This window comes from Scyliorhinus torazame, chromosome 15 (assembly GCF_047496885.1).
Source record: "Scyliorhinus torazame isolate Kashiwa2021f chromosome 15, sScyTor2.1, whole genome shotgun sequence".
NCBI classification, from domain to species: domain Eukaryota; kingdom Metazoa; phylum Chordata; class Chondrichthyes; order Carcharhiniformes; family Scyliorhinidae; genus Scyliorhinus; species Scyliorhinus torazame.
Window position 1 is genome coordinate 201833596 of NC_092721.1, and position 11963 is coordinate 201845558.

The following is an 11963-nucleotide window of genomic DNA, read 5'->3' on the forward strand; positions in this document are numbered from 1 at the left end:
GAGCACCCGGAGCAGACACGGGGAGAACGTGCAGACTCCGCACAGACAGTGACCAAGGCCTGGGGAGAGTGGGGAGGGGGGTGGGGGGGGGCAGGGAGGAGCGGAAGGAACCACAAGGGGAGCCAGAAGGCGGCAAAATGCACATAGAGTAAATTAAGGGAAGGATAGGATAAACTTGCTGTACAACAAAATAAATTAATGCGGCAAACAATGTTGCTAAATTTGGAAAATGCCAGTAAACAGAATTTAAAAAAAAAATCTATCCCTCAAATCCAGCAAAACTAAAGAGCTGATCATTGACTTCAGGAGCAAAATACTGTACACACCCCTGTCCGCATCAACGGGGCTGAGGTGGAGATGGCTAAAAGTTTCAAATTCCTCTGGGTGCACATCTCCAAAAATCTGTCCTGGTCCGCCCACGTCGACGCTACCACCAAGAAAGCACAACAGCGCCTATACTTCCTCAGGAAACTAAGGAAATTCGGCATGTCCACATTAACTCTTACCAACTTTTACAGATGCACCATAGAAAGCATCCTATCGGGCTGCATCACAGCCTGGTATGGCAACTGCTTGGCCCAGGACCGCAAGAAACTTCAGAGAGTTGTGAACACCGCCCATCTACACCTCCCGCTGCCTGGGGAAAGCGAGCAGCATAATCAAAGACCCCTCCCACCCGCTTACTCACTCTTCCAACTTCTTCCATCGGGCAGGAGATACAAAAGTTTGAGAACACGCACAAACAGACTCAAAAACAGCTTCTTCCCCGCTGTTACCAGACTCCTAAACAACCCTCTTATGGACTGACCTGATTACTACCACACTCCTGTGTGCTATTATATTACTTGAAGGAATATATGTTATTCATTTGTTTATGCCGATATGCACTTAACTTTGATGATGATGAACACTCAAAGTCGACCAGTGGTAACAAATAATTTATTGAGTAACTAATCAATAAACTTGTGAGTTCAATTCGTCAATACTTTTACTAGCTATTAAATTAAACAAGATAGAATTAGATTAACTATGAATATTATACTTGCACTCTGAGCTTACTATATACTTCTGGGGCGGGATTCTCCGACCCCCCGCCGGGCTGGAGAATCCCCGGGGGGGGCGGCGTAAATCCCGCTCCGACGTCGGCTGCCAAATTCTCCGGCGCCAGTTTTCGAGCGGGGGCGGGGATCACGGGGCGCTAGTCGGCGGCCGTTGGCAGCGCCCCCCCCCCCCCCCGGTGATTCTCTGGGGAGCAGCCGCCCGTTTTTGACCAGTCCCGCCGGCATGAAATGGACATGGTCCATCACAGCGGAACCTGGCTTGTCGGCTGTCTAGCGGGGTCCTCGGGGGCGGGGGGGGGGGGGTGCGCGGGGGGATCTGGCCCTGGGGAGGGTCCCCATGGTGGCCTGGCCCACGATCAGGGCCCACCGATCTGCGGGCGGCATGTGCCGTGGGGGCATTCTTTCCCTCTGCGCCGGGCTCCACCATGGCTGGCACGGAGAAGGCCCCCCCCCCCCTCGCGCATGCGCAGGAACACAACGGCGGTTCTGTGCATGCGCGGGACCACGGCGGCCCTTAGGCGCCGGTTGGCACGGCGCCAACCCGTCCGCCGCCGGAAGTGCGGAGGATTCCGCAACTTCCGGGTGGCCCGACGCTGGAGTGGTTCGCGCCTCTTGGAGTTGGCGTCGGGACATCCCGCCAAGTGCGGGAGAATCCCGGCCCTGTTCTCCAGTCACAACACACCCGAAGAGAGCGGGAAAACAGATTGAGCTTGTATTTGTACCCACTGTTAGTGTTGCCCTCTAGTGATCATCTGACTGTACTGACTACCTATTAACCCTTTATGTATATACGTATATAGAGATCACTACATATGCTTCACCTGATGCTGGTGTTTATGTAGTTACATTTTGTACCGTGTGTTGCCCTATTATGTATTTTCTTTTTATTTTAAAAAGAGAGCCAGCAGGCATCTGTTAACACCCACACAACCCTGCCGCTAGCATGTCTTGGGGCCTCATTCTACCTCTGGTTACAACCGTCTAGGCATTTACTGTGCAGACCCCTGAGACGTATCTAACCTAACTAAGGACCAGGAGATATTCTGCCATGGCTGGAGGTGGTCTGGATGGAGACGAAGGACATGAAGCACTGAGAGTCTGTTGGATTATGTAAAGGACGGGGGGGGGGAACATTGCCAGATACAAATTGGGTCAAGACCAGAACCTATTACCGCCACTGCCCTAAGGTCAATAGATCCCCAAGTCCCAGTCCAGGAGCGACCCCCAGCCCCAAAGGTGATGAGCACCTCACCAGCCATGCAAAAGGACCTGGATTAGTCCTGACCCCTGCCGGCCGATTGGTAACAATAGCACCTGGATTTGAACACATAAAAGTTATGACTAATCTCCTCAGCCGACGTATCCCCAACTTTTGCTCTGGCCAGCAGTTATTTACATCCATTTTAGAGGGGACCAGGCTGAAGACGTGTAGACGAACACCGAGAGGTTTGGTAGAGCCGGCGGTTGGAGGGTAAAGAGCAGGAATGTGAGCAGTAAATTCCCTTAATATGGCAGGAATAAGTGAGGAAATAGAGGTTAAGAAGGGACAAATGAAGACTGCGGTAGAAGACATGTATCAAGACTCCAGTGCAGTAGCAGATCTTAATACACGAGCAAACCCCAGCTAGTATCGCAAGAAGTCAAGCAGTTACAGCTGTATCAAGGAACTATAGATGAATGAATCAACTTGCAGCATGTATATAACACACTTCCTGCAAAACCTCCTTGAAGCACACTGATGGATAAGCAGTGAACAATTAAAAGTATGGACCCAAAGGGCAAACCCAGATCCTGAACTTTTAAAGGAACTCACATTAACCAGTTGTGTTCCTTTTAAGAATGATAATCGTACCCTCATTGTGGGGATGATACTGCACATTCCCCGGGCCGGAGAGATCAGCACTCATGAGCTCGTCCAAATTAATAATTTAGGACAGTATGGTGACGGAGTATTAGTGAAATTAAGGGATGCCCCATGGCCCCATAGAGAATGCCATCCAGCACCCTATTTACCTCAGTAAATGTAAGGGAGGGGAACCCAATTGGTTATGCCCAGAGTAAGCCATTAGAACCGAAGATTATTGTGGATACCCACCTATGATGGGGCAGCACGGTAGCACAAGTGGATAGCACCGTGGCTTCACAGCGCCAGGGTCCCAGGTTCGATTCCCAGCTGGGTCACTGCCTGTGCGGAGTCTGCACGTTCTCCCCGTGTCTGCGTGGGTTTCCTCCGGGTGCTCCGGTTTCCTCCCACAGCCCAAAGACGTGCAGGTTAGGCGGATTGGCCCTTAGTGACCAAAAAAGGCTAGGAGGGGTTATTGGGTTGCGGGGATAGGGTGGAAGTGAGGGCTTAAGTGGGTCGGTGCAGACTCGATGGGCCGAGTGGCCTCCTTCTGCACTGTATGTTCTCTATGTTCTATGCGAACCACCCTAGCGGTTGATGTGGCCAACCAGACGGCACTTATTAGTGCCAACTACTTAACAGACTACGCTATTGTAACTATATTCAAAGACTACGCTAAACGTGGGATTGAATGTGAACCGCCCAGGCTCGATATTACTTTGACCAATTTGTCCGAGGCCACCCAGGTTGGTAACCACCTATTCACCCCTCTTGACGGTGAATTTGTGACCGAAAATGAGAACCTCGATGATGACCAACAGATCCACCGATATGTCCAAAAGGAATTACCACGCGTACCGCTCTGAGAAGCAGACTGGGCTGAACTTAAAAAAAGAGGCCATGCGAATCAACCACCCCTGGAATAAGGAGCGGGATCGGATTAAAGCACATGCTGAGAAAGCGAAGGAACTGTTTAGAGCCCAGAGTTACTTCAGTAGAATTTGGAATTAGGGGAGGTGGTGGCAGAGTGGTATTGTCGCTGGACGGGTAATCCAGAGAGCCAGGGTAATGATCTGGGGACCCGAATCCCACCAGGGCAAAAATGATACAAAGAAACCAATCACTCAGATGGGATTTGGCAAACATGGTGTGGAATCATTTATTAATCCTAGGTACACGGGGACAGGAGGTCTTGCGGCGCTGTGGGTAGCATCCCTGCCTCTGAGCCGGAAGCTCTGGGTTTGAGTCCCACCCTGGGACTTGTTAGCTAAGGGAAGGTGTGCTCATAATGCAGCCAAACAGGTTTGAGTGTGTCAACCTGCCAATAGCTGGCGGTCAGAGCGGGAGAGATGGCTGGTCGACCACGCTTGATATGGAGTGGTGCCCCTCAAGCTATAAACCCCTGGTGACAGACCAGTGACCTTTTCTGGCAAATACTAGTAATGGAAACAGATAAATGTCTGCCTTAGTGCATCGCTGGGTGTGGGAAGAGGATTGGAATGGAATGGAACCTGTGAACAGGCATGCAGAACGTTTTTGATGCAGAGCTGTGCGTGCGTGCTCTGCTCAAAGCAAAAGCGAAAGTAAACTGGATGTCGTGACACACTTCCATTTAGTGGTATATGATGCAATCCCTTAAAGGCATATTACAAAAAGAGATTATAATCGGGCATGCTTCCAGAGGCCAGCACTGGAAGAGGGCAGAGATCTCGCAAGGTTATTCTGGTGGAGATCACAGAGACAGGAAGGGGCAAGATTATAGACGCATTTGAATGCTAGCATCAAAATGTTGCGGTCGAGACGTTGTTACACAGAGACAATGCAGTCTGGGAAGAGTTGTCATTTGGTAGTTCAGAACTTGAGAATTGCTGAAAGAAGTACATTTTTTTGTCGAAGCTTTTCATCTTGAACTCATCTGGTCTTATGAGGAATTTCTTCAGCCAGAGGGTGGTGATTCTGTGGACCTTTTTACCGCAGGAGGCTGTGGAGGGCAAATCACTGAGTGTCTTTAAGACAGAGTTAGATAGGTTCTTGATTAATAAGGGGATCAGGGGTTATGGGGAGAAGGCAGGAGAATGGGGATGAGAAAATATCAGCCATGATTGAATGGCGGAGCAGACTCAATGGGCCGAGTGGCCTAATTCTGCTCCTATGTCTTATGGTCTTATCTGGATAATTCGCAAGAATACCAAAGGTAAAAGGAACAACAGCTTATACTAGATGAGAAGAGAGCGCGTGATTGGTTGGCAAGTGGACTCTGAGTTTCAAGGTTTTGCCTCAGATAATATAAACCATCATCAATTGTCATAAGAACCCATCTGCTTCACTAATGCCCTTTAGGGAAGGAAATCTGCCGTCCTTACCTGGCCTGGCCTGGCCTACATGTGACTCCAGACCCCAGCAATGTGGTTGACTCTTAACGCTGAGCAAACCATTCATTCAAAGGCAATTAGGGATAATTAAGATAAAAAGAAACAACATTCAGGACAAAGCAGCTGACTTGATCAGCAACCTGTCTGGGATGTTTAACATCCACTCGCTCCACAGTGGCAGCCCTGTGTACCATCTATAAGATGCACTGCAGCAACTCACCGAGGCTCCTTCAACAGACCTCTGCCACCCAGATAGGGGCTGTTTAGCACACTGGGCTAAATCGCTGGCTTTGAAAGCAGACCAAGGCAGGCCAGCAACACGGTTCGATTCCCGTAACAGCTTCCCCGAACAGGCACCGGAGTGTGGCGACTAGGGGCTTTTCACAGTAACTTCATTTGAAGCCTACTTGTGACGATAAGCCATTTTCATTTTTCAGAAGGACAAGGGAGGCAGAGGCAATAGGACAGCGCCCCCTGCAGATTCCTCCCCAAGCCACATGGACCAGTTAGGTGAGGAACTATATCGCTACTTCTTTATTGTCTAAATCCTGTAAGTTCCTCTCTAAACGCACCATGGGCGTAACAACACCACACAGACTGTTCCGAAGAAAAGCCCGTCACCACCATCTCCAGGGGCAACTAGGGATGGGGACTAAATGCTGGCAAAACACCGGCTTGACATCTTGAGGAGTTGGACGGGTTTTTCAGGTGCAGCTACCAAGGCCCATATTCAGGCAGTTACTGGGCCCATTGGCCTTTCTAAACGTGTCGACGTCTTACTTAACGATAGGGGCAAATGAGGCAGGGCTGGGCGTGTTTCCGAGGGATCGCAGGCGAAGCAGCCAATCCTGGTGGCATTTTGGAATACCAGAGGAACAGGACGGGGATTTGGCAAAACTGTGACCTTCCCTAAAACTCTGACCCTGGGATCCATTTATATTTCTTGTTGCTCTAACTCCTTCCCCAACCCAGACCGTTTTGGCACCTTCATTTGTAACCAACCCAATGCACTGGGAAAAACCCATGGGCAGCTTGGCTTGTAAATGGGACATAGGAACAGGAGGAGGCCATTCAGCCCCTTGAACCTGCTCCACCAGTCAATTCAATTCAATTCAGTCGCGATGGACCTGCACCTTTAATCCAGTCTCTCACCTTCACCGCAGAATTACCAAGTGTTCATAGATCTGCTCCAAGCATTTAAAAAACAAATTGAATTCTGCCCCTTTTTCTCTACGCTTTGCCTGCAGGCTGCTGGGTGTCACACTGGAGCAGCAGTGCAGTACATCAGACAGCGGATGGCGCTGTTGGCTAAGGACCATTCCTACACTCACCTCATCAATTGTCAATATAAATTGTTCCAATAGTCAAATAACTACGAATACAATCAGAAGAATACATTGATCTGGAATCAGGGGCGAAATTCTCCCCCAACGGCGGGATGTCCGCCGACTGGCGCCAAAGACGGCGCCAATCAGACGGGCATCGCGCCGTCCCAAAGGTGCGGAATGCTCCGCATCTTTGGCGGCCTAGCCCCAACATTGAGTGGCTAGGCCGACGCCGGAGGGATTTCCGCCCCGCCAGCTGGCGGAAATGGCGTTTGTTGCCCCGCCAGCTGGCGCGGAAATGCGGCGCATGCGCGGGAGCGTCAGCGGCCGCTGTCAGTTTCCCGGCGCATGCGCGGGAGCGTCAGCGGCCGCTGTCAGTTTCCCGCGCATGTGCAGTGGGGAGAGTCTCTTCCGCCTCCGCCATGGTGGAGGCCGTAGCGGAGGCGGAAGGGAAAGAGTGCCCCCACGGCACAGGCCCGCCCGCGGATCGGTGGGCCCCGATCGCGGGCCAGGCCACTGTGGGGGCACCCCCCGGGGTCAGATCGCCCTGTGCCCCCCCCCCCCCCAGGACCCCGGAGCCCGCCCACGCCGCCTTGTCCCGCCGGTAAATACCAGGTTTGATTTACGTCGGTGGGACAGGCAATTCCTGGGCGGGGCTTCGGCCCATTCGGGCCGGAAAATCCAGCGGGGGGTCCCGCCAACCGGCGCAGCCCGATTCCCGCCCCCGCCCAATCTCCGGTACCGGAGACTTCGGCGGGGGCGGGGGCGGGATTCACGACGCCCATGAATCCCGCCCCCGCCCCCGCCGGGTCGGAGAATGGCCGTTGGCCACCGTGAATCCCGCCCCCACCGAAGTCTCCGGTACCGGAGATTGGGCGGGGGCGTGAATCCGGCTGCGCCGGTTGGCAGGACCCCCCGCTGGATTCTCCGGCCCAGATGGGCCGAAGTCCCGCCCAGGAATTGCCTGTCCCGCCGACGTAAATCAAACCTGGTATTTACCGGCGGGACAAGGCGGCGTGGGCGGGCTCCGGGGTCCTGGGGGGGGGCGCGGGGCGATCTGACCCGGGGGAGTGCCCCCACGGTGGCCTGGCCAGCTGGCGGGGCAACAAACGCCATTTCCGCCAGCTGGCGGGCGGAAATCCCTCCGGCGTCGGCCTAGCCCCTCAATGTTGGGGCTAGGCCGCCAAAGACGCGGAGCATTCCGCACCTTTGGGCCGGCACGATGCCCGTCTGATTGGCGCCGTGTTTGGCGCCAGTCGGCGGACATCGCGCTGTTGGGGGAGAATTTCGCCCAATATTCCTCACATTTCAAGTGGTAACAGGAAGCAGATCCGGAGTGTTTAATTCTTGCAGGTATACTATTGACTTGGTTTAACTTAAGCCCCTGGATTGTACTGACTGATGGATTGGATAAGATTTGTATATTGTCACGTGAACCGAGGCACAGTGAAAAGTATTGTTCTGCGTGCAGCTCAGACAGACCATTCCACACATGAAAAGAAAATATATAATAGGGCAAACATAAACTACACAATGTAAATACATAGACACAGGACACAGGCATCGGGTGAAGCATACAGGAGTGTAGTACTACCCAGTAGCGAAGAGGTGTGAGGAGATCAGGGGCTGGATTCTCCGTCGCCTGACGCCGATGTCGGAATCGGCGATCGGGCGGCGAATGGGCTCCGACACACAAATCGGGGCCAGCACCGGTTTGACGCCGGTCAGCCGATCCCTGTCCCCTCCGAAATGGCGTCATTCCGTCGTGGGCCGCGTGCCGTTGCAATAGCATTGGCACGTCATCGGCAAGCCTTCCCGCGATGCTCTGCCTTCTGACGGGCCGAGCTCCCGGCCCGCGCGGGACCCGTGTGGTCTCAGCGGTCGGGAACCCGGGGTGGCGGCTGCAGACTGTGTCCAGCGCCGCCACACTTGGCAGGGACCCGTGCTTCTGGGCTGGGGGGGGGGGGGCTTCTGCGAGGGTTGGGGGGACTGGTAGGGGTGGCCGTGGGGTGGCCAGGGGGTGGTCTGAGGGGTCGTGGGTGGCAGGCCGGGTCCGCGCACAGCCATGTTGCACGGCACGATCGCTGCAGGTCATTGGCGTGCGTACGCATGGCCAGGGACTCGGCCATTCTCCGGCCGTTTTCGGTGCGGGAGCCGGGAGTTTCACCCAGTGCCGCTGCTAGCCCCTCACCGCTCCTGGAATCGGTGAGGGTTCGGCGCCGATTTTTGCATTGTAATACGACCGCAAATTCTCCGTTCGTGCCGGCTTTTAGCCGCTACATCGGAGAATCCAGCCACAGATCAGTCCATAAGAGGGTCATTTAGGAGTCTGGTGGCAGTGGGGAAGAAGCTGTTTTTGAGTCTGTTCGTGCGTGTTCTCAGACTTCTGTATCTCCTGCCCGATGGAAGAAGTTGGAAGAGTGAGTAAGCCGGGTGGGAGGGATCTTTGATGATGCTGCCCGCTTTTTCCAGGCAGCGGGAGGTGTAGATGGAGTCAATGGATGGGAGGCAGGTTCGTGTGTTGGACTGGGTGGTGTTCACGACTCTCTGAAGTTTCTTGCGGTCCTGGCCGAGCAGTTGCCACACCAGGCTGTGATGCAGCCCGATAGGATGCTTTCTGTGGTGCATCTGGACTCAAGATTGAGTTCAACAGTTTTAAATCGTAGCCTCTGCCACCATTTTGTTTTGTGTGTCTTGCTGATTCTGTTTATTTTTGACTCAGTCCTCTCTTCTCCTTTGTTTTGCATTTGGGCGGCTGCTGGCCTGCCATTCACACCTCCTCTAGTCTTTAATGCTTGTTTCTTCACTCGTCCCGTTGCCATCCCTTTGGCTTTTATCCTTTAATCCTTCCTGAGCTTTAGCCTATCCCAGCAGACCTTCCCTTTTGTTCTTCAGTGCACTCCACCACCCCCCCCCCCCCCCGCCCCCTCCGCCGGCCCCCACTACCCCATCTTTAAATTGCTCACAACATATTTATGAGTGGTATTTAATGGAGGTTGTCATGACGAGAAACATGGTGGGCGGACCCACTTAATCACAGGAGAAACCGTGGATCACACTGCTGATGGGGGAAAAACCTCCTGCAATTAAGTCAGGGGGTGGTGGGTGGAATTGAGGAGTACATCAACACTGCTTTCAGAGGAGGAGCCAGGTCTGTACACGTTGATCATGGTAGGAGACCCCGTCTGGGGCAAAGTGAATATTTTACCAGCCACCCCACCCTTGCCAGCAGACACCGTTGGTTTTCTTTTAAAAATGTTTTTTTAGAGTAGCCAATTCTCTTTTTATTCCAATGAAAGGACAATTTAGTGTGGCCAATTCACCTACCTGCACATCTTTGGGTTGTGGGGGTGAGACCCACGCAGACACAGGGAGAATATGCAAACTCCACATGGACAGTGACCCGGGGCCGGGATCGAACCCGGGTCCTCGGCGCCGTGAGGCAGCAGTGCTAACCACTGCGCCACCGTGTCGTCCACCATTGGTTTTCTAACTAAAGAACCATCACTACGCTCTCTTAACTCAGTGAAGCAGGTTCCCACGGGCAGCACGGTGGCGTACTCTATACAATAGGGTACTGTAAATTTATTTTTAAAATGTGATACAGGTTCTGCGTTGGTGCCTTTACTGAACTCATCCACAATATTCCCTCCCCCCACCTCAGCTTCTTAGTACTAACGGCAAGATGACAATTAGGTGCATTAATGAGCCAATTGACACCAGAAACTTAGAGGTGGCTCAGGGATTAAGCGGGAGTCACACAACCCTGTGCCTGAAGAGTCCCGGGGATGGTTTGGGCCCCGTGTGGCTGATGTTGGAACTTCAGGGAGAAATCGATTCCCGGGGCCGCAGCGGTCTCCCTGGAAACCTAATGGGAGACCCGCAGTTCAGCATGTGGTAATCCCAACACTGACAATTGGTCACCACATCTTCGATGGTAAAATCTACCACCTGGAAAGGCCATTTGCAGTGTTCGTAAAAAAAAAGAACTCCCATAGACTGCGCAGCAAGCGCGACCAGACAATGGTCCCTGGTAAAATCCTGGCAGCATTACCGGCAGCTGCCACCACTCCCAGTGGCGCTGCAGGCAATGGAGAGCTGCCGGCCTCTGATTGGCTGGCAGCTCTCAGCAGGTGAGAATTTTGCCGCAAGGGTCCTGAATCCCAGGGAAGGCTGAGAGGCACCGTATTTGGTCTGGCCTCCACCATGGAAGAGATGCAGGTCCCCTGCCGATCCTCCAACTGGTGGGTGAGACCCCTCCCCTGCTCCCACCCCCCCCCCCACAACCCCGTCACCCACACTAAATCCTGCCCTAAATAAAAGCAAATTACTGCGGAAAAGACAGAGAAAGTGGGAAATATTGATACTGTGGAGTGAGAATGAAAGATGAGTCATAGCCACAGAAACCCAGGGAAACCGGGTGCTAATGGCCACAGAAACCAAAGGGAAAGAGTGTTAATGGCAGTCCCCAGAGAGGACAAAAGATGTGAAAGGCCAAACAGCAGAGAAACTGACATGGTTTCTGTGGCCATGAGCACCCCGTTTCCCTGGGTTTCTGTGGCTATGACTCATCTTTCATTCTCACTCCACAGTATAAATATTTCCCGCTTTCTCTGTCTGTTAGCTTTGACAAAGAGTCATCGGACTCGAAACGTTGGCTCTTTTCTCTCCCTACAGATGCTGCCAGATGTGCTGAGATTTTCCAGCATTTTCTCTTTGGCTAAATCCTGCCCTATTTTTCTCAATTTTGCCAGTTCTGGTGAAAGGCCACAGACCTGAACTCTGAAGGGTGGAGGTGTGGGCTTGGGTAGGGTGCTCTTTCCAAGGGCCAGTGCAGACTCGATGGGCCAAATGGCCTCCTTCTGCACTGTAAATTCGATGATTCTCATTACATCAGATGCTGCCAGAGCTGTTGATCCCCCTTCCAGCACTTCCTGTTACAATTCAACCTTTATTTGTCCAGGACTAACTCTCTAAAAGGCCAGCAAATTTGATTTGTATTTTGTCTTGCATTGTACAAGGTTTTTCCGAGTCTACACAGTACGGGAGGTCCACTATTTGGAGTGTAGTTTTCACCTTGGCACCAGGTTCACAGAGCTCTCTGTCAACACAGCTTGGCGACGCCACCAGCCCCACCCACCAGGCCTGGTTTCATTCATGGATCATTGTCCCATTAGCCAGTGGGCACAGTCATGGAGTCTTAGAGGCTGACAGCATGGAAACAGGCCCTTCGGCCCAACTTGTCCATGCCGCCCAATTTTTACCATTAAGCTAGTCCCTATTGCCCGCATTTGGCCCATATCCCTCTATACCCATCTTGTCCGTATAACTGTCCAAATGCTTTCTAAAAGACAAAATTGAA